Source organism: Trachypithecus francoisi, unplaced genomic scaffold, assembly GCF_009764315.1.
Source record: "Trachypithecus francoisi isolate TF-2019V2 unplaced genomic scaffold, Tfra_2.0 Lachesis_group4, whole genome shotgun sequence".
Lineage (NCBI taxonomy): Eukaryota > Metazoa > Chordata > Mammalia > Primates > Cercopithecidae > Trachypithecus > Trachypithecus francoisi.
In genome coordinates, this window is record NW_022681469.1 from 10,509,298 (window position 1) to 10,531,295 (window position 21,998).

The window sequence follows — 21,998 nt, forward strand, 5'->3', positions numbered from 1 at the left end:
TCCTTCTTTCCTTCCTTCCTTCTTTCCTTCCTTCCTTCCTTCCTTCCTTCCTTCCTTCCTTCCTTCCTTTTCCTTTAATTATCTTCTCCTTCTATTATTTATGTGTCCCTGAAATGGTGTATTGAACAACTTCACCTACAGAAAAGTTTTGTATACTCATCTTTCCAGGCTCCATTTGGTTTGCATCCATTTCATCCTCTTGTGTTCTGGGATGAAAAAAATGAGGATGAACTGGGCAGCATCCTGTGACCATTTCACAGTTGTTGTTTTGGAATTTAGTGTTCTGATGGCTTTTCCAATGTGTGCAAAATTGCTTTAAGTCTATAGTACAAATAAGTAGGAAATGAGGGGGATGCAAACATATTCTCACACATTTAACACAGGATTGATTTGTTCCTGTACACTTCAGTTTTTATTACTATTGGAAGAATATGATTTCTTTGTAAGAAGCTGATCTCTTTTTATCAGCTCTAGAGGAGGGAGGGTTGACTTAGTTTCTAGACACTGTCTACCCTACTTTCTCACTTCATGTTATTTTATTGGCAAAGAATCTCTCTATTTAGGGTATTTAAAAACATGGAATCAACTCTGATGCTCTTTCTCTTTATACTTTTCACAGGAAAAGAAGTTTAAATCAATAACTGAAATAAGTTTTCATGGGCCCAGAGATTTCACTTCCTGATAGCCTGCCTTGTGTGAATTAACGTGCACAATTGAAGGTAATTCCAGTGGAGATAATGAATTAATCTCCCGAAAGGGAGCTTCCCCTCTTTTGGGGTACTGAGGGCACTCACAGAAAATAACGGACCAGGGTTTTTTCTTCACCTCTAGAATTGCAATTATTTTAATTTTATTTATTTATTTATTTTGAGACAGAGTTTTGCTCTTGTCACTCCAGTGCAATGGCACGATCTCCCTCACTGCAACCTCTGCCTCCCAGATTCAAGGGATTCTCCTGCCTCAGCCTCCCCCAGTAGCTGGGATAACAGGCTTGTGCCACCACACCCAGCTGATTTTTGTATTTTTAGTAGAGACAGGGTTTCACCATGTTGGCCAGGCTGGCCTTGAACTGCTGACCTCAGGTGATCCATCCACCTCAGCCTTGCAAAGTGCTGGGATTACAGGTATGAGCCACTGTGCCCAGCCACGGTGAATTTAAAAATTCAGTAGAATTTTTAAATAGTTGGACCAGAGAAGAAGCATGTTTTCAAACATGCCAACAGAATCAATTTTGGATTTTTGATTTGGGGAATTTTCTCAGATCTGGAAAAGTTATTGTAAATCAAGGTTGAAGTAAAGTTGGTTTACATATTTGACATATTTACCTTTTGGAAAACACAATTTAGGACTTTATGTTCATGTCTTTGTTTTCATACTGACAAAGGGGCTGTTTCCAAGACCTCAGTACCCCACACATTGCAGGGGTGTTGCTGGGCTGTCTTTCGCTGCATTGTGAGAGGCCTCTTTAGGGAGCATGGAGAGCTGTTGGGCCTTGAAAAAGCCCAGCCAGCTGCTAAAAAGCTCAGCTGAGACATCACTGGAGAGGCTGTGCGTGAGCAGCCAAAGGCTATTTGCTGAGCAGAAGCTTCTGGACGCCGACCAGCTGGACGCTGACCACACAGAAGAGAAGTGGTCATTAGGCTCCTCAGCCTCCCTGGACCAACCAGCTCTGGTGCTCAGTGGGCAGGAGGCAGCTTGTGGGAACTGAGAACTGCTGAGGTGATGCTGAGAACTGTTGCTGAAGAAGGGACTATGGAAACCCTTGCCCATGATTGGGCAACCCAGAATTCTAGGTTTGATCACCAGCACCATGGATGGAATGGTCACAGGCCTTCTATGCATCTGTACTGGCCCAGTAGGAAAACTAAGCTTGGCCCTGGCTGCACCCTGCAACCTCAGCACCCAGGAATCTGCTACTCTGAGCTAAGTCACCAGACTTGGTACTCGGGGCGTGAATCTTTTTGGGACAGGATTCCTAAAAAGGGATCCTCTTCTAGGAGTTCTAGAGCAGTTACTTGTAACACATAGAATGGACAAAAGATTAGAATCCAGAATACATAAAAAAGATTCTTACCAATCTATAAGAAAAAAAATTTTTTTGAATAAATGAAAAAATCAATTACTAAGAAAAAGACATTAAAAAACAGGCAAAAGACATGAATGAACATTTCACAGAAGAAAAAACATAAATGGCCAATAAGTTTATGAAAAAATGTTCCACCTCATTAACAAGAGGGAAAATACAAATTTTAAACCAACTGGCCTGGCGAGGTGGCTCACGCCTGTAATCCCAGTGCTTTGGGAGACCGAGGTGGAAGGATCACTTGAGGCCAGGAATTGAAGGTTGCAGTGAGCTATGGAGACACCACTGCACTCCAGCCTGGATGGCAGAGCAAGACCCTGTCTCAAACAATAAAATAAAACAAAACCCACTAAGGGATATCAATTTATACTCAACTGGCAAAAAATAAAGTAAAATAATACGAAGTGTTGCTGAGGCTGTGAAGCAGAGGCCTCTCCCACAATGCTGTTAGGAGCCTGAATAGGCATAACTGCATCAGAAGACAATTTCACATCAATTAACAAAGTTGAATCTTCTAGCACCTCTGCAATTACACCGAGGAATGTATTACAAGGACTATAATTGGCAGGAGTATGCGTAGTATCATTAGTTATAACAGTAAAAATATAAAACAACCCAATATGTTCATTAACAGTGGTGGATAGGTACATTTCGGCATATTCATACAGCAGAATACTATGCACAGTGAAAACGGAGAAAGTACACTTCCAAGAATCAATACTGGTGAATCTTAAAAACAAAGTAAAAACAAAACAAAAGAGCAAGTCATAGAAGAATGCATCCAGTATGGTTCAATTTACATGAAGTCGAAAAACAGACAAAAGTCAATAATGTGTTGCTTAGAGATATGGGGTAGAATTGAAAGAAAAGTAAAAGATTAAATAATGTGAAAATAAGATAGTGGCTACCTATGGTGGAAGATGGAGAGTGAGGGGGTGTGATGGACATGTGTATGAAGAGAGTGTCCCCATCATTGATGGATGGTGGTCCATTACCTAAGCTGGGTAGTGGCCATGTAGGTGTTTGCTTTATTATTATTTAAACTATATATTAGACTATACATTATTTAAACTATATATGTGTGTATACAATTACTCTGCATGATATATTTTATAATTTTTAAAGAAAAGGGAAGAAGGAGGAAGAGAGGAAGATGATGACTATGATGATGACAAAGGAGACAGCAAGTAGTGCTTTGGGTCCCCGTGTGAGGCACATTCAGCACTGTGTGGATGGTTATCTGGGGGAAGTAATAAAGATATATCCTCACCATTTCTATAGTCTCTGGACTCCAAATGTATCCTTGATCAGATTGGATCTTTGTGGTGCTTCACTGAGACTACACACCTGTCCAAACTGTAGGTTCAGGGATGGCTTCCTGGAGAAGCTAATGCTTGAGTTGAAGCCTAAGGGCACAGAGACATATATGATGATATATAGCATGATTGTCATTCATTTAACAAATATTTATTGAGGTTCTATTGAAAAAAAGGAACAGGGAGATATAAAGTTGTATCTGAAAACAGTGTCATGAGTTTGCATCAGTGAAGAAACTGATGTTAGAAAGATATCATTTTTAGTTGTAATAGGATCAGGAGAATCTTAGAGTCATAGAAGTTCATAGCTGGGAAGAGAAGGAAGAAACAGCTACTGAGCATTACTAGAGTTGGGCATTGTGTTAGGTGTTTTAGCTCTGCAGGTGGGTGAAAAGGGCATTCTGGGTGAACAGAAGGCCTCTGCAAAGGACAGAGGAGGGAATGACAGGGTGTGTTGAAGAAATGGTGAGCAATATGGCTTGAGTGGAATACACTAGCAAGTTAGCATTTATTGCAGGGGTTGGACAATTTTTTTTTGGTAAAGGGCCAGATGGTAAATATTTTAGGCTTTGTGGACAATACGGTCTCTGTTGCAATGACTTAACTCTGCTGCTACAGCAGGAGAGAAGCCATAGATCACACAGGTGTGGCCGTGTTCCAATAAAACTTTACTTATAAAAACAGGTGGTGGGCTGAATTTGGTCCACAGACCAGAGTTTACTAACCTCTGGTTTATTGAATGCTTTGTTATGTGACCAGCTCCGGGCTAAGCACTTCATATGCATGATCTCAATTCTGAAAACAATCATGGAAGCAGGGCACTATTTATTACCATTGCCTTCTATTTACAGACATAGAGACCAAGGCTCAGAGAAGTGAAGGTCACATAGAGGTAGGGTTTGAGTCAGAGAGTCTTACCCCCATGGTTCACTCTTAATCACTGTGCTGTCCCGGTAATTAGAGGGATGGGTTACAGAGGATGGGCTGTCGCAGAGATTCCTGATGTCAGACAAAGAGTCATCTTGGTTAGATAATGGAGGGCCATGGAGGGTTATGAAAGAGACTGACATAATCAGGGTTCTCCCACTCCCTGTTCTTCCCAGTCTTGTTCTCCCTCACTGGGGTGTGACCTGTTGAGCTGCTCTCACTCAGGCTCTCACAAGCAGAACATCAAAGACAGAGTCTAAGATCATTTGGGATCAGTCTTGCCAAGAGGGCAGCATGGCACGGGAGGGAGTGGTCCGGTGCCATGGGGAGGGGGAGCGACTGTTGAGTGCAGGCTGGGCCTCTTCCTTGACAGGCTGGGAGCACATGGCCTGCAGTAGAAGCTGAAAGGGCTTCAGGGGAACGTTAGGGACTGGTTTTCTGGACTGGCCACAGAAAAAAGCCCTTGTTGGCTCCTGGGTGTCTTGTTCAAATTGGGGAGCTGGTGCTGACACCATCAGGAGCCTACCCCGTGGCAGCCTTCTCGCTTCAGAGCAGTCTGTCAAGCTCACGTTTTCCACTTCCTAAGCCTTCCCAAACACAAGGATCATGCCACTTCTGTGTGGAGAGATGACACGATTTTAATTTCACCAGGAGGCAGTCACTTGCTCATTTCCCCCGGACCCGGCAGATGAGAACGGATGAGAAAGGGTCCCCACGACCATGTTTGAAAACGGGCCAGACAGAGGATGGGAACCAATCCCTAGTTGTGTCATATCCTAATTCACACCATCATGGCTGGAAAGGGCGTTTCAGGGCCAGATCTTGATCTTTATGCTATACTTTAGATCAGCGTCCTCTGAAGTATGCTCCATAGGAGCATAAGAGCCCTACTCTTACAATATACTCTTTATTTATTTATTTGTTTGTTTATTTATTGAGACGGAGTTTTGCTCTTGTTGCCCAGGCTGGAGTGCAGTGGCTCGATCTTGACTCACTGCAACCTCCGCCTCCCGGGTTCACGCCATTCTCCTGCCTCAGCCTCCCAAGTAGCTGGGACTACAGGCACGCGCCACCACACCCAGCTAATCTTGTATTTTTAATAGAGACGGGGCTTCATCATGTTGGCCAGGCTGGTCTCAAACTCCTGACCTCAGATGACCCACCCGCCTCAGCTTCCCAAAGTGCAGGGCTTACAGGCGTGAGCCCCCGCACCCGGCCTACAATATACGCTTTAAAAAGAGTTCCAGAAAGGGTACATTTGGAAATCCCCAAGTGCTCCACCCCAACTCTTGGAGCTACATGATATACAAGAGCACTTTAAAGGCTCTGACACATTTTTATTTTATTTTTTATATTTTAAGACAGAGTCTCACTCTGTCGCCCAGGCTGGAGTGCAGTGGTATGATCTCAGCTCATTGGAACCTCTCCTTCCCGGTTCAAGCGATTCTCCTGCCTCAGCCTCCCGAGTAGCGGGGATTACAGGCATGCACCATCATGCCTGGCTAATTTTTGTATTTTAGTAGAGATGGGGTTTTGCCGTGTTGGCCAGACTGGTCTTGAACTCCTGCCTGTCTTGGCCTCCCAACGTGCTGGGATTACTGGTGTGAGCCACCGTGCCCGGCTGGCACATTTTATAATAAAGAATCATAAACCCATCCTTTAACTTGGCCGTCCTAAATGTAGTTTACCAAACAAAATCCTTGCTTCCAGTAATACCTGTAAAAATCCTGTAGTGCTGGTGTTCCCTAGATCTCATTTTGGAAAATAATGTTGCCGGTAATTACAGATGATTAGGGTCAACGTTTTTCTTTCTTTTCTTTTTTTTTTTTCTTTTTTAAGTGGGATCACTGGATAATCTGTGATTTAGAAAACCCAGGCAGCAGGTTAAAAGCTAAGTTAAAGAGAATTAGACTCAAGCTAGGTAAAAGGATCTAACTAAAGTCAAGAAAACTAGTCCAAGAAAAATGACGGCACAAAGTACTGATAGTGATCATGAGGGTGGAAAGGGACGGATTTTTGTCTCAACAATTTTCTGAGATGGGATTGAAAGACTGTGTGATGGACTGAATATGTAAGGCTAAGGAGAGGCAAAAATCAAGGTTGTCCCTGCCTTTTCCAGCGTGGTTGACCAGATGGATGGCTATGCTGTTAACCAGGACTGGAAACAGAGAGAGAGAACTTGCAACATGGTTGCCTTTTAAAACAGCAAATGTCAGAGCTGGTTCCATCCCCATCTGAGTCCATACAGTTGATGTCACAGAGCAAGTATGGGCAAGAACAACACTGCCCCCAGGCTCTGGCAGAGATGTACAGTTTCTGTATCTGGCAGGCTCCTCTGCTGCGCTCCAGCTTCCCTGTTCAGTTTCTGTCTTCAGCTCCGGGTGTGAAACCTAGCAGGGCACATTGGCTGGGAAGTAAACAAGTCTCTTTTCCTTCAAAATGCTTCATTACAGCAATACATTATGACACAATTGGTCAGCCTGGTCTCTCGGAAAGGCTCACAAACAAGAACGATTGTTTTTGAGTGGGAGTTTCCAGGCTATTTGTCAGAGACTTTAGGGAAGTCAAAGTGGCGATAGTTTGTCAGAAGCAGCAATTAAAAATTGCCTCTGGATGTGTGTGAGACTGAAAGATATTTAAAATCAGCGTAAATACTAGACTGTTATCCCCTCAGTATTGGAAGAAATTGTAACCAAAAATTACAGCATTGTCCTATGTTGCAAACAAATGAAAACTGAAAAGTATGAAGAAAAGTACAGCATGACATAAAACATCAAAATGTGAAGACTGTGGTTTCCTGGGAAGGCCACGAGAGAGGTCAGTTTATTAATATTATGACCTTATGTTCTACTGACAGGAAATTAAGGTTCATTTCTATAACCACCATTCTGTAATTTATAACTACTTCCACAGAGTTCTTCTGTAGTCCACATTCTACCACCTCAATTTAGACACCGTTACTTAGTTACATGTTCATATTTTAGCTTCACATTTATTGAGGGTCAATATTAGAAAGAGCTACATGAAGAACATTTCTACATCTTCTGCAAAACTCTTGATGATACTTTTTTGGGGGCTTTGTTTCTCCATAGAAGGATTCACACACTCAGTTTTTAAAAGAATTTGGCACAAGAAAAAAGAAAATTGTTTCCATTTCTTGTTGCATTTCTTTTTTTGTTTGTTTTAGCTGTGTAAAAAATGACAGTAAATTTAACAATAAATCGTATAGATGCTCTGTTTCCTATATCACCACTGCCTTGTGTGAGTTCCATGAAACAGAGCTCTGCAAGGTACTCTGTGCTTGAATACAATTGGGAAATCCTGGTGTACAACATTTCTCTTGGAGATTCATGGACGTATTAGTCTACTAAAGGCTCAGAGAGTCTGAAGAAAAGATACCTATGTTATTTTTAATTTAATGTTATTTTTAGTTTTTGATGGAATCTCACTCTATTGCCCAGGCTGGAGTGCAGTGGCATGATCTCAGCTCACTGCAACCTCTGCTTCCCAGATTCAAGCGATTCTTCTGCCTCGGCCTCCCGAGTAGCTGAGACTACAGGTGCATACCACCATGCCCGGCTAATTTTTGTATTTTTAGTAGAGACGAAGTTTTACCATGTTGGCCAGGCTGGTCACAAACTTCTGACCTCTGGTGTTCCACCTGCCTCGGCCTCCCAAGGTGCTGGGATTACAGGTGTGGGGCACTGCGTCCAGCCAGAAACCTATGCTATTCTAACTCGGTTTTCCCTCTTCTCTATTTAAGGAGATGAGCCTTTTAAAAATAGGTAACATCTATTTGGAACTAGATTTCCATTTGATACTTTACTGTGGTAAAAGATACATAACACAAAATGTACCATTTTAATCATTTTAAATATACAGTTCAATGAGATTAGGAACATTAACTTTGTTGTACAACTATACCACCATCCATCCCCAGAACACTTTTCATCTTCCCAAACTTCTCATTAAACAGTAACTCCCTATTTCTCCCTCCTCCCAGCTCCTGGCAACTATCACTATTCTACTTCTCTAGAATACACTTTGGGCAACTACACATCCAATAGATTGATATATTTATACTGTGGTTTGAATGCGTCCCGCAAGTTCATGTGTTGGAAACTTAGTCACCATTGCGACAGTGTTGACTGTTAGGACCCTTAAGACATGAGCAGGTCATGAAAGCTCTGCCCTCATGAATGGATTAATGCTGTTATCAAGTATTACTGAGGGAGAAGGTTAGTTATTGCTGGAATAGGTTCCTGATAAAAGGCATGAATTCAGCCCCTTCCTTTCTCTTGTGTATATTCTCTTGCTCTTTTGCATTCTGCCATGAGATGATGCAGCACAAAGGCCCTCACCAGACGCAGTTGCCATGCTCTTGTACTTCCAGCCTCCAGAATTGTGAGCCAAGTAAACTTCTCTTGTTTCTAAATTACCCAGTCTCAGGTATTCTGTTATAGGAACACAAAATGTCCTAAAACCAATTTGTGTTGGCCTCCTTTAATGAGGTTTTGATTTAAAATTTTTACTTTAATTACCTTTTTGTATTTTTACTATTTTGTTAGCTGCCTGAAATCCTTAACTCTTTTTAAAGACAAGTAGCTTATTGACTATTAGTAAATATCTTATAACTAGAGTTTCACAATGCATATTAGCAAAGACTCTGAGAAGAGAGGCTTAATAAGAAATTGGAAGTGTAACACCCTATGAACATTTGTATAGCTTAATTGTGAAAAATAAAATCTCATGATTGCAAGGGAGCTCCAAAGTTCCATATTTGCATCATATTGAACCATTTGTAGTCAACCATGAACATGTTCTCTTGTCACTCTGAGTTTGCACATGCTGTTCCCCAGCTTCAGATGACACCTTCATTCCCTCGTGCAAGCAGAGTTAAGTACTCATTTCTTCTTCTATGTTTGTAAATAACCCGATTTACACTTCTCTTATGCTGTATTTTACTTTATTATACATATTTGTTCACATGGCTATGTCCCCGCTAGACTCTGAGGCAGAGGATATTTTGTTTAGCTCCATGTGTTGCAGCTAGCAGATGATAGATACTCAATAAATGTTTATTAAATGAACGAATCTAGCACAACTATCCATTCAATGCTGTGAATAGTTTGTAGGACATTCCTGCATAGGTGTCTAATCTATGGCTGAATACCAATATCAGAAAACCCTGCCACCTGAGACAACTCATTAATCTATTGACAATCCTGACTGTTCAAGAAGTTATTTATATAAAGAATGATCTGTCTTAAGATAGGAATCAGCACCATTACAATTGTAAGCTTATGAAAGGTGTATTTTTTTTTTACTGTTTTGTCCACTATTGTATCCCTGGCACCTAGGACAGACCTTAACACATAGTAGGCACTCAAGAAATATTTGTTAAGTGAATAATAAATGCTATCATGCTTTCTACTATTCCGTTTTCACACTGCTGTAAAGATACTACCTGAGACTGGGTAATTTATAAAGGAAAGAGGTTTAGTTGACTCACAATTCCACATGGCTAGGGAGTCCTCAGGAAACTTACAATTATGGTGGAAGGTGAAGGAGAAGCAAATATACCTTCTTCCTAAGGCAGCAGCAAAGGAGGAACTGCCAAATACTTATAAAACCATCAGATCTTGTGAAAACTCACTCATTGTCAGAAGAAAAACGTGGGGAAGAGCCCCCATGATTCAATAACCTCCCACCAGGTCCCTCCCCTTGACACATGGGGGTGACAATTCAAGATGAGATTTGGGTGGGGACACAGAGCCAAACCGTATCATACTTTGTATTAAAATAAGATGTGAAGTAATCTTTTATAACTTATTTAGCACTTTAGTAGCATTTTAGTGAATGTATAACGTAAGAATAAGAAATTTCTTAATTATTAGAAAGGAGGAAACAAAATTATTATTTATAACTGATAACATTTTATAGCTAGAAAAATCCAATACAATGAACTGATAGACAATGCAAAATTAGAAACATTCATCCTATAATTATTTGTAAAAATGACAAACTAAAAACAATAATATAGACGTATTCATAAGGAGTATTTTGTTTTTGTTTTTGTTTTTTGTTTTTGTTTTTCTTTTTGAGACAGAGTCTCGCTCTGTCGCCCAGGCTGGAGTGCAGTGGCGCGATCTCGGCTCACTGCAAGCTCCAACTCCCGGGTTTACGCCATTCTCCTGCCTCAGCCTCCCGAGTAGCTGGGACTACAGGCACCTGCCACCTCACCCAGCTATTTTGCAACCATTTAAAATAATATTTTAAAAGAACATTGAAGGATCTGAAAAATATTCATTATATATTATTGAAATGAATAAAGCGGGGTACATATTTAAGCATACCATATGATCCCAGCTTTGCAGTCTACATACACATGTGTAATGTATATACATATATGTGTGAATGTGCGTCAAGAATAAAAGACTGGAAGGAAATGCTAATGGTTACCTCTGGGTGACAGGATGATGGATAATGGGTGGATGATTTTTTAAATTATTAAATCATAAACACATACAGCTGGCCCTCTGTATCCTGAGGTTCCGCACTGGCAGTTATTTTTTATTTTTATTTTTTTGAGACAGAGTCTCAATCTGTCGCCCAGGGCAGAGTGCAGTGGTGCGTTCTTGGCTCACTGCAACCTCCACATTCCGGGTTAAAGTGATTCTCATGCCTCAGCCTTCCGAGTAGCTGGGATTACAGGCATGAGCCACCACACCTGGCTAGTTTTTTGTATTTCTTTTTTTTAGTAGAGACGGGGTTTCATCATGTTGGCCAGGCTGGTCTCGAACTCCTGAGCTCAAACGATGCACCTGCTTTGGCCTTCCAAGGTGCTGGGATTACAGCTGTGAGTAACTATGCCTAGCAAGCAGGCCGTTTTTTAAATCTGAGGTTGTCTGAGTCTGTGGGATTTGGAACTCGTGGATATGGAAGTCTGACTGGGGAATTTGAGCATTTGCGGATTTGGGTATGTAGGTGACGTCCCAGAACCAATCAGGAGAGATGACTGTATATAATAAAAACTTTAAATATCTTTTTTTTTTTTTTTTTTGAGACGGAGTCTTGCTCTGTCGCCCGGGCTGGAGTGCAGTGGCCGGATCTCAGCTCACTGCAAGCTCCGCCTCCCCGGTTTACGCCATTCTCCTGCCTCAGCCTCCGGAGTAGCAGGGACTGCAGGCGCCCGCCACCTCGCCCGGGTAGTTTTTTGTATTTTTAGTAGAGACGGGGTTTCACCGTGTTAGTCAGGATGGTCTTGATCTCCTGACCTCGTGATCCGCCCGTCTCGGCCTCCCAAAGTGCTGGGATTACAGGCTTGAGCCACGGCGCCCGGCAACTTTAAATATCTTTAAAACACTCCCCAACTTCAGTTATTGCCACAGTCCCATCCTGTATGATGCCTCTGGGCCCAGCTTACACATTACTACCCCTTTCTCGTTACAGTTTTACAATGACTAAACCCCAGAGGGTCTGCAGGCAATAAGGCATCACGTAGAGAGCCTTGTCTCATGGCCCCTGTTCCTTTAAATCCTTGCCTGTCATTCAGATTAGAGATAGATGCTGGTCACCTCCTCCCCAGAATAACAGCTCCTGCATACTCAGCAGCGTATCTTACCCACCATCTCTTTGCACATTTAAAGGGGACAGTCATGCTGTATCTGATCTATCCACAGATGTAAATGTCCTCCCTACCTCATGGCTTCTCTTATGTGCAAACTAGCAGCTCTTCCTCATCATTTAGGGCTTGCGGCCATGGCTTTGGATCACAATGGATGCTATTAGGTTGGTGCAAAACTAATTGTGGTTTTCGTCATTAAAAGTAATTAAAAGTGACCGGGCACGGTGGCTTATGCCTATAATCCCAGCACTTTGGGAGGCCAAGGCAGGCAGATCACGAGGCCAGGAGTTCAAGACCAGCCTGACCAACACGGTGAAACCCCATCTCTACTAAAAATACAAAAATTAGCCAGGCATGGTGGCACGTGCCTGTAATCCCAGCAACTCAGGAGGCTGAGGCAGGAGAATCATTTGAGTCCGGGAGGCAAAGGTTGCAGTGAGCTGAGATGGTGCCATTGCACTCCAGCCTGGGAGGCAGAGTGAGATTCCGTCTCAAAAAAAAAAAAAAAAGTAATTAAAAGTAACTGCAGTTACTTTTGTACCAACCTAATATTATTGCCAGAATTTTCAGTGAGACTCCTATTCTCCATGTCCATTTCGATATTGAAGGATGAAGGCCTAAAGTTACATTCACTTGTGGTAGGGGGCATTACTTGGTATAAGGACTTTTTATTTGTAGGTATTAACATTTTCCCTAGTGATAGGAAAGAGGTGGGGACAAGTATTGCCCGAGTAGGTTGCATCCAGGTTGATGAAGACACAGTGACATGGGAAGCGTGCCCACAGTTGCAGATCCATAACCAGGTGGCATCTTTCAGAAAGGCAATTGGGTGGCAGGCAGTTGCCTTACTGAAAGGCGAACACCTGTGAGAGTTGGGGTTGTGGAACCCACGCTGGGAAGGGCTTGGAAATTGTTTGGTTTTCTTGCCTAAGGAAATTAGCTGAGGACCTGAAGTTTCCTTCTAACTGAAAAGAGGACTCCAGTGACAAGTCCACCAAGAGGGTGAAATAGGCATCTGAAAATGAAACAAAGAGCTTAAGCCAGTCCAGGCAATGCATGGTGAAAGGTAGAGTGTTTGGCAAATGGCATCAGTGGTTACATATCTCTAGCCAGACTAGGTACTGATGGATGAAATTCATTGTCATCCAGGCCAGCTTGGCAGTTGACCCTCTGAGCCACATCTTCCAAAGCTGGTAGAGGAAAATAAATGTTATAGGCCAAAAAAAAAAAAAAATTCTTTTTTTTTTTTTTTTGAGACCAAATCTTGCTCTGTCACCCAGGCTGGAGTGCAGTGGCGTGATCTTGGCTCACTGCAAGCTCTGCATCCTGGCTTCACACCATTCTCCTGCCTCAGCCTCCCGAGTGGCTGGGACCACAGGCACCTGCCACCACACCCGGCTAATTTTTTGTATTTTGTAGTAGAGATAGGGTTTCACCATGTTAGCCAGGATGGTCTCAATCTCCTGACCTCGTGATCCACCCGTCTCGGCCTCCCAAAGTGCTGGGATTACAGGCGTGATTCACTGTGCCCAGCCTAACAGGGTGAAAATTCTTAACACTGCTGAATGGTATGCTTGAAAGTGGTTAACGTAAACTTTTACCACAATTTAAAAAAACTATGCATCTGTTAATATAAAAATGTAAACAATTGATATAAAATGCCAAGTAATTAGAAATAAAGTAGCATAAAGAAACTTTAAAGAAAAGTTACTTGGATTAGTTTCTTCCTTTCAAGGTGGTTATGTAAATTTTTTGAAATAAAAATTTGATTGATTAAAAAAATGATTTTGTGTTGCAATAAACTTTGAAAGGTCTGGGTTAAGCCAAGAGAAGCAATTTCTGTATTGCTGGATTTTTATCTGATGTAAAATTTAAACTTCTAGAAGGAGTTAGAGTATGCCGTGTTTCCCAAACTTATCTGACCATGGAACATTGTTTTTGTAGAATATCTCTGAAGATGCTTCTGTATTAGAGGTTGGACTGAGGGAGAAAAGTACGAGGAACCAAAACCATCTGGGCATACTTCCATCTTTGACTAAAGATGAATTTCCTGTGGAGAAGTATGTGCTTTGCAAAATCATCTGTTTCTATGCTTTCACATAGTCATTGAAAAGTTTTGCTTTTCCCATTTAGTCTTTTTTTGTCTTTTCCTTTTTTTTTCTTGAGATGGAGTCTCGCTCTGTCACCCAGGCTGGAGTGCAGTGGCAGGGTCTCAGTTCACTGCAACCTCCGTCTCCTGGGTTCAAGTTATTCTCATGCCTTGGCCTCCCGAGTAGCTGGGATTACAGGTGTGCACCACTATGCCCAGCTGATTGTTGTATTTTTAGTAGAGATGGAGTCTCACCATGTTGGCCAGGCTGGTCTCAAACCCCTGACCTCAGGTGATCCACCTGTCTTGATGGCTTAAAGTGTTGGGATTACAGGCGTGAGCCACCATGCCCAGCCCCTTTCAGTCTTGTAGTTGATATTCCTTTTGAAAAGTTTTATTTCTCAGTTGACTAAGGGAAAAAGAATTTTTCAGGACTCATATTAAGAAAGCTAGGGACACAGAGTGCCCTAGGACTGTGACTCTCAAATTCCAACATCTGTAGGGCTCATCTGGGGAGACCCTCACCCTCAGAGAGATTTTGACTTCATGGATTAATGGGAGGAAAAAGAAACTGCATTTTTAATAACAAGTGATGAAATCTGTGTGCCCATGCACTGGGGTTAAGCACAAAGATGACCGTCATTGTCTCACGTGTAGGATTAGCAAGAGCCAGCTGGACTGGGGTAGAGAGATTGAGAAAGGCAACTAGGGGAGAGAAAATGGCAGATACTTAGAATCAGTGCCTGCTGAGTGATTGGAGCCTGAAGCAAAGGAAAAAACTAGTACTGGTTCTGTCTTTATTTAAAATCATGATATTTTGTTCATAGCAGGGTTTTTTTTCTGCATTAAACTATTATTTATCTCAATTACTGAGATTTGTGGCACTTCCTTAAATTTTGGGTATGTAGTGCCTTACCCAGTCCTGACCCTAGAATTTCTAATTTTCCCAGAAATTTCCAAGAATAGTCTGCTTGCATGACATGAGTTTGCCCCACTCGAGTTGAATTCCCATATGGGTCCTTTTGCCTCTTTAGAATCTGTGAGCATTTCTTGCTTTGTTGCAGTCCTCACTTGAAGAAAGCACAGATGTTCTGCTCAGCAGCATCTGAGAACTCAGCCCGTGTCCTTCAGACTCCAAACCACTGCTCGTGTTCTTGTCTTATGCGTGATGAAGTGTGTTGCTCTCCCGCAGCCGCTGGGTCAGGTTCTGGATGCTTCTGTCTGCTTCGTCTACTCTCTTACTTCTCCTTGTTCTTGAATGAGTTCATAAGGAACATCTTGGTTTTTCATTTCAGTTTCTGAGCACTGTTTTCGCTACAATTACAGCCATTCTTTTGGATAATTCACTGTGTACCAGGCAGGTCCCTTCCAAGGAATATTGCTCATTCTCACAACGATCTTGTCTATTTCCAGAGGAGAAGCTGGATGGAGGGGCTGACCACGCAGTGCAAGGAACCTGTTGGTCAGCTCATGTCAGTTAGCATTACTTAACAGGAGGCAGTTTGCCTCTCATATCTTTCTGTGTAGTTTACACATCATTGTTTGTTAAAGTTGAATTTTTCAAAATTGCTGTCATGTCATATCCTCCATGCACAAGAATGGATCAATGATTCAAAAGGGATTAAAATAAAAATTGTTGATGAAAAAAGCCAAACTTTGTAAAATATTTGAAGAAATTTATTCCGAGCCAAATGTGAGGATCATGACCCATGACACAGCCCCAGGAGGTCCTGAGAACATATGCCCAAGGTATTTGGGTTACAGTTTGATTTTATACATTTTAAGGGGACAGAGTAGTCACAGTCCGACATGAATCAATATGAGGTAGGAGACCAGCAGGTCTGACAGGATGAAGTAAAGGAACTGGCAACAACCAGCAGGTGGCGCCCAACTGAAGTGAAGCAGGAACCAGCAGGTGGCACTGAAGGCAACCACTCATTGCCCTTGCTACTCATTAGCATAAGACACTCCCACTAACATCATGACTGTTTACAAATGCCAGGGTAATAACCCAGAAGTTACCGCCCATTTTCTAGAGATTTCTGAATAATCCACCCCTTAATTTGCATGTAATTAAAAGTGGGTATAAATTCAGCTGCCAACAGCCCATGCTCTGCTGACTCTGAGCCCACCGCCTAGGAGTTAGACCTCATCCACAAAGAGCGGCTCTGGTTCAATGAAAGATTGCTGCCTAACACTACCATCTTCCCCTTGAATTCTTTCCTGGGAGAAGCCAAGAACCCTGCTGGGCTAAGCCCCAATTTCTGAGCTCACCTGCCTGCCCACATCAAATACATGTAAAGTTTACATTGGTTTGACTTGGAGAGATGGGACATCTAGACATAGGGACTTCCAGGTCATGGGTGGTTCAAAGATTTCCTGATTGGCAATTGATTGACAGAGTTAAATTACTATCTAAATGCTTGGAGTCAACAAAAACAAGTGTCTGTGTTAAGATAAGGGGTTGTAGAGACCAAGGTTCTTATTATGTAGATGAAGTATCATAGATGGATACCTTTAGTGGCAATAGATGGCAAATGTTTCCTATGCAGACCTTAAAAAGTTGCTGGACTCTCAGCTAATCTCCTCAGGATCAGAAAAAGACCAGAGAGGGATCAAGATTCTGTACAGAATGTAAATTTCCCCCACAAGAGACAGCTTTGCAGGGCCACTTCAAAATATGTCAGATAAATGTATTTTGGGGTACAGTATCTTGATTTCTTTTAGGACCTGCTGTCTGTCTTGTGATGCTATACTGGAATCAGGTTGGAATTTGGTATCTTACAGCTACAGAGGGTCTATTTTGTCAGTCTTAAGATTTCTGTTTTGATGTTAATGCTGGTCAATTGTGCCTGAACTCCAAAGGGAGGAAGGTATCATGAGGCATGCCCTACCTCTCCTTCCTATCATGGCCTGAATTAATTTTCAGGTTTACTTTGAAATCCCCTTGGCTAAGAGGAGGAGTCCATTCAGTCAGATGAGGGGCTTAGAATTGTATTTTTGGTTTACAAAATGTAAATATCTGAAGTGAATGTGCAACTGCAGAATGCAGATCTGTATGAACTGGAGAAACCATATCTGGGAGGGGAAATGATGATCAAAATCAGCCTAACAAGAGAATTACAGATGGGAAATGCAGTAAAAAAAAATACCAAAAAAACCCCTCTGTTTTACTGGCCCATTTGCAACCTGCTCTCAGTTTATTTTCTTCCAAAACTTTTTTCCTTTTTGAGATGAAGTCTGGCTCTGTAGCCCAGGCTGGAGTGCAGTGGCACGATCTTGGCTCACTGCAACCTCCGCCTCCTGGGTTCAAGCGATTCTCCTGCCTCAGCCTCCTAAGCAGCTGAGATTACAGGCATGTGCCACCACACCTGGCTTTTTTTTTGAAACAGAGCTTCTGTTGCCCAGGCTGGAGTGCAGTGACACCATCTTGGTTCACTGCAACCTCCACCTTTTGGGTTCAAGCGATTCTCCAGCCTTGGCTTCCCCAGTAACTAGGACTGCAGGTGTGCCCCACCACATCCAGCTAATTTTTGTATTTTTAGTAAAGATGTGATTTCACCATGTTGGTCAGGCTGGTCTTGAACTCCTGACCTCAAGTGATCCACCCTCCCCAGCCTCCCAAAGTGCTGGGGTTACAGGCTTGAGCCACTGCACCCAGCCAAAGTTTTCAAGTTAGTAACATGAAACTGTTAATTTGTTCACATCATTTTCTAACAATATACAGCGACCACCTTAATAAACCAAGTTTTTCTTTTCATGCCCCCTTCAAAGACAAAATAAGTCTTCCAGCATGAAATAAACAAATTTCATTACTAAAAGTGGAGATGAGACCAAAACTCCTCAAAGTTCATTCAGAGTTTACCCAGTTATACTTTCCATAGCAAGAATACTATTAGTTACACAGTTGTGGGAGAACTTATAAAACCAGCTGCAAAAGTGAGTGCCACATAGTTCTGAGCTCAGAGAGAAAAACAGAACAAGCTACTGGCTAAATTCCTAAATCATATGACTCTGTAGGATGTCACATCATTTGTATGGCATAAAATACGGAAGAGCACATCAATAGTTTTGCTTTGTAGCAGTATAAATTTGCTGCATATAAAGTGTGAGTCAGTTCTTGAAAAAGAGAACAGGAGAAGCACTTGATGGCGGTTTGTTCTTCTTATCATTGAAAATTCACGCTACAGAAGTTTTTGAAGTCGTGTTATTGGTGACTTTGTGTGCTGTGATACAGACTAGACAATGTGCATTGGGCCAGTGTTCATGGAACAACAGCTATGTGTGCGCCCAGAGAAGCTCACCGAAGTGGCAACCCAAATGTCAAAATCAGCTTAAAAAGAGAATTGCTCTATTCTCAGAAAACAGTTGGCAGTCGTGATATGCCTCTGACCTTTAGCACTGAAGGAAGGAATTTTAAAAAACATGACTGTGTAATCAACGTGATTGTGTATGCTTCTCAGCATGCATCTTTGCAACATGCCGGGAGAAGAAATGGGCAGAGATGACAAAACATGGCTTTTCCATGCTCAAATTCACTGGCTTTCGAGAGGGAAGACCCCAAGGGGAAGGGTCCTAGGTGGGGTTCAAAATGAGGGATAAGACAAAACCTTTCCTTCATTCATGATGCATTTGTTTTTCTTTGTGAGAAAAAGAAACTGATGATGTATCATGAAGCACGTTTATGTAGCATGTCCAAATGCTGAATAAACAGAAATTACTTTCCAGAGCTGATACAATGAAACAGTGGATAAACAGAGTGGATGAAAACATTTTTCCTTCCCTTTGAAAGTGATATACTCATTAACTTAGCATTGATGCAGAACAGAAATTAGTCTTCAGTGGAAATTTCTCCATAATTTCTAGGTCCTTTTTCAATTTGCATATCCAAAATTACTTCGTATCGATGTCAACATTATGTTTGTGACATTGTACTGAAAATTTGCAGGATGTTATTGTTGGGGGAAACTGGGTAAAGGATATGTGGGAATTTCTTCTCAGTTTTTTTTTTTTTCTTTTTTTGTTTTTTTTTTTCTTTTTTTATTTTTTATTATACTTTAAGTTCTAGGGTACATGTGCATAACGTTATATCATGTATAACTCCCCAATGCAATCCCTCCCTCCTCCCCCCTCCCCATGATAGGCCCCAGTGTGTGATGTTCCCCTTCCCGAGTCCAAGTGATCTCATTGTTCAGTTCCCACCTATGAGTGAGAACATGCGGTGTTTGGTTTTCTCTTCTTGTGATAGTTTGCTAAGAATGATGGTTTCCAGCTGCATCCATGTCCCTACAAAGGACGCAAACTCATCCTTTTTGATGGCTGCATAGTATTCCATGGTGTATATGTGCCACATTTTCTTAATCCAGTCTGTCACAGATGGACATTTGGGTTGATTCCAAGTCTTTGCTATTGTGAATAGTGCCGCAATAAACATACGTGTGCATGTGTCTTTGTAGTAGAGTAATTTATAATCCTTTGGGTATATACCCAGTAGTGGGATGGCTGGGTCATATGTAACCAAAACAGCATGGTACTGGTACCACAACAGAGAAATAGACCAGTGGAACAGAACAGAGTCCTCAGAAATAATACCACACATCTACAGCCATCTGATCTTTGACAAACCTGACAAAAACAAGAAATGGGGAAAGGATTCCCTATTTAATAAATGGTGCTGGGAAAATTGGCTAGCCACAAGTAGAAAGCTGAAACTGGATCCTTTCCTTACCCCTTATACGAAAATTAATTCAAGATGGATTAGAGTCTTCTCAGTTTTTACAATGACACATGAATCTATAATTATCTTAAAATTAAAAGTTTAATTTAGAAAAGTTTAATCAAACAACAACAAAAGCATAACGCTGTGATGAACAACCCTGTCTGTAATCTTTGTACAGTTCTAAGGAGGCTTCATCAGGATAAACTGCTCCAAGTGGGATTGCTGGATCAACTCATATACGGATTTTTGCATCTATGTTCGTGAGGGATATTGGTCTACAGTTTTTTTTTTCATGTAATCTCGGTCAGGTTTTGGTATCAGAGTTATGTCGACCTCATTAAAAAAAGTGAGGAAGATTTTTATCACCCCTCACATAATTTATCCTCTTCTACTATAGGAATTTGTTAATTTCCATATTCCTCTTGTAAAGTGTCCCACTTCTGAGAAGGTAATTCAGATCATTGTTAGTGTGATGATGAAATACAATACATTTTCCTTTATCCTACCTTTTCCGAAACATAAATGCTGTTTTACTTGTTCTCCCTCTGTGTTTGTAATCATAGCACGTTGTAGTATTGTGATATAGTTTATAGAAAAGGGACAATTTCATCTTGGACTTTTAACCTTGCCCGTCTGGATTTGGCTTCATTTTGACTTCGAGTTTGGTCATTTCTAGCATGATCAACTTTGTCCAACAAACAGCAAAATTCATTGTCACCTTTCTTGTACTCAGGAGAGTTTCAAAGCCTGAAATCATTTCATCTTTCACATATATTTCTGTTTTTCCCTCCTCTCTCCTTCTCTACTGCTGCAGAGGGTGGGAGTAGCATAAACCTTCAGAGATGCACTTTTTCACATTTCCAGTTTGCATTGTGATCATAGACCTTTCAACCCAAACGATTCCAAACTTTTAAAATATGTTCTTCAATACCGTTGTCATTTCTGTATGCTTCTCTTCTGTTTTTGTAAATTGGTGAGACAACTTTTAAAGAAATGTCTTCATGGGTATAGTTCTCTTTGTAAGCAGCTAAGAGAAACAAACAGATTGTCTCTCGTTTTCTCTGTGGGCTAAAGCTCACAACTGTGTTTTCATGCTCCAGGCGGCACACGATCTTTCCTTGAGCTGAGCTTTATCTGTGTTTGTCACTTTCATAATTGCTTCAAGAATCTGAATAACCACTTTCCTTCTTCTTTTCATCTTTGGCCCCTTTTCTCTCCCCTCTGGCTCTCTGCTGGCCTCCTTCCTCCTCTCTTCTTGTTGTGGGTCTTCAGCTTGGTCTACAGTGGCCTGTTCTTCTCATTCTTTTTGGTTTTTATTTGCATGAATTTCATTACACCCTTCTGTTGGCACAGTATAGCCATTTTCACCCTGACTTTTACTTTTAGAACCCTTTGCTCATTATTTTATTTTTATTTTTATTTGAGACAAGGTCTCACCCTGTCACCCAGGCTAGAGTGCAGTGGTGCAATCATGGCTTACTGCAGCCTCAACCTACCAGGCTCAGGTGATCCTACCACCTCTGCCTCCCAAGTACCTGGGACTACAGGCACACACCACCATGCCCAGCTAATTTTTGTATTTTTTGTAGAGACAGACTCTTGCTTTTTTGCCCACGCTGGTCTTGAACTCCTGGGCTCAAGCCATCCTCCCACCTTGGCCTCCCAAAGTACTGGGATTACAGGTGTGAGCCATGGTACACAGCCCCTTTGCTCATTCTTAACTATTTGATTTCCTTCTGTTTCCCATCTAATTCCCTTATTTTTCCCATCTCATTGTGATCTCTCTTAGAAACACCTCATTGTTCTTTTACATCCTCAGCCACATCCCTGCCTTCATCTGGATCCCTAAGGCTGCCACAGCAGTGTTTTATGATGTGATGCCTTCCTGCTGTGTCTAGATAATTTTCTTCCCTTCCTTCATCTATTTTGTTTTTAAACCTATTTTGTGACAGGCACTGGTAATATAAAGGTTATGCTCTTAACACTTCTGTAGGTAAATAAAAGGCATTGTTCTCCTTACCTGAAGCATTTCTGACCAGCTCCTGCATATGAGATCATATTTTTAGCTGTATTCCTAGTATGTTTTGAGCAGCTCTCATATGGTTCTGATCCTTTACTAAAAATAAACACATCCTGTATGTGGCTAGCCAGCCCCTCCCCTTGTCAGCATGCCTTACTACACTTTCTGGATGTCCAATATTAAGTATGTTGGCTACTTTTACTAGAATGGCTAATTT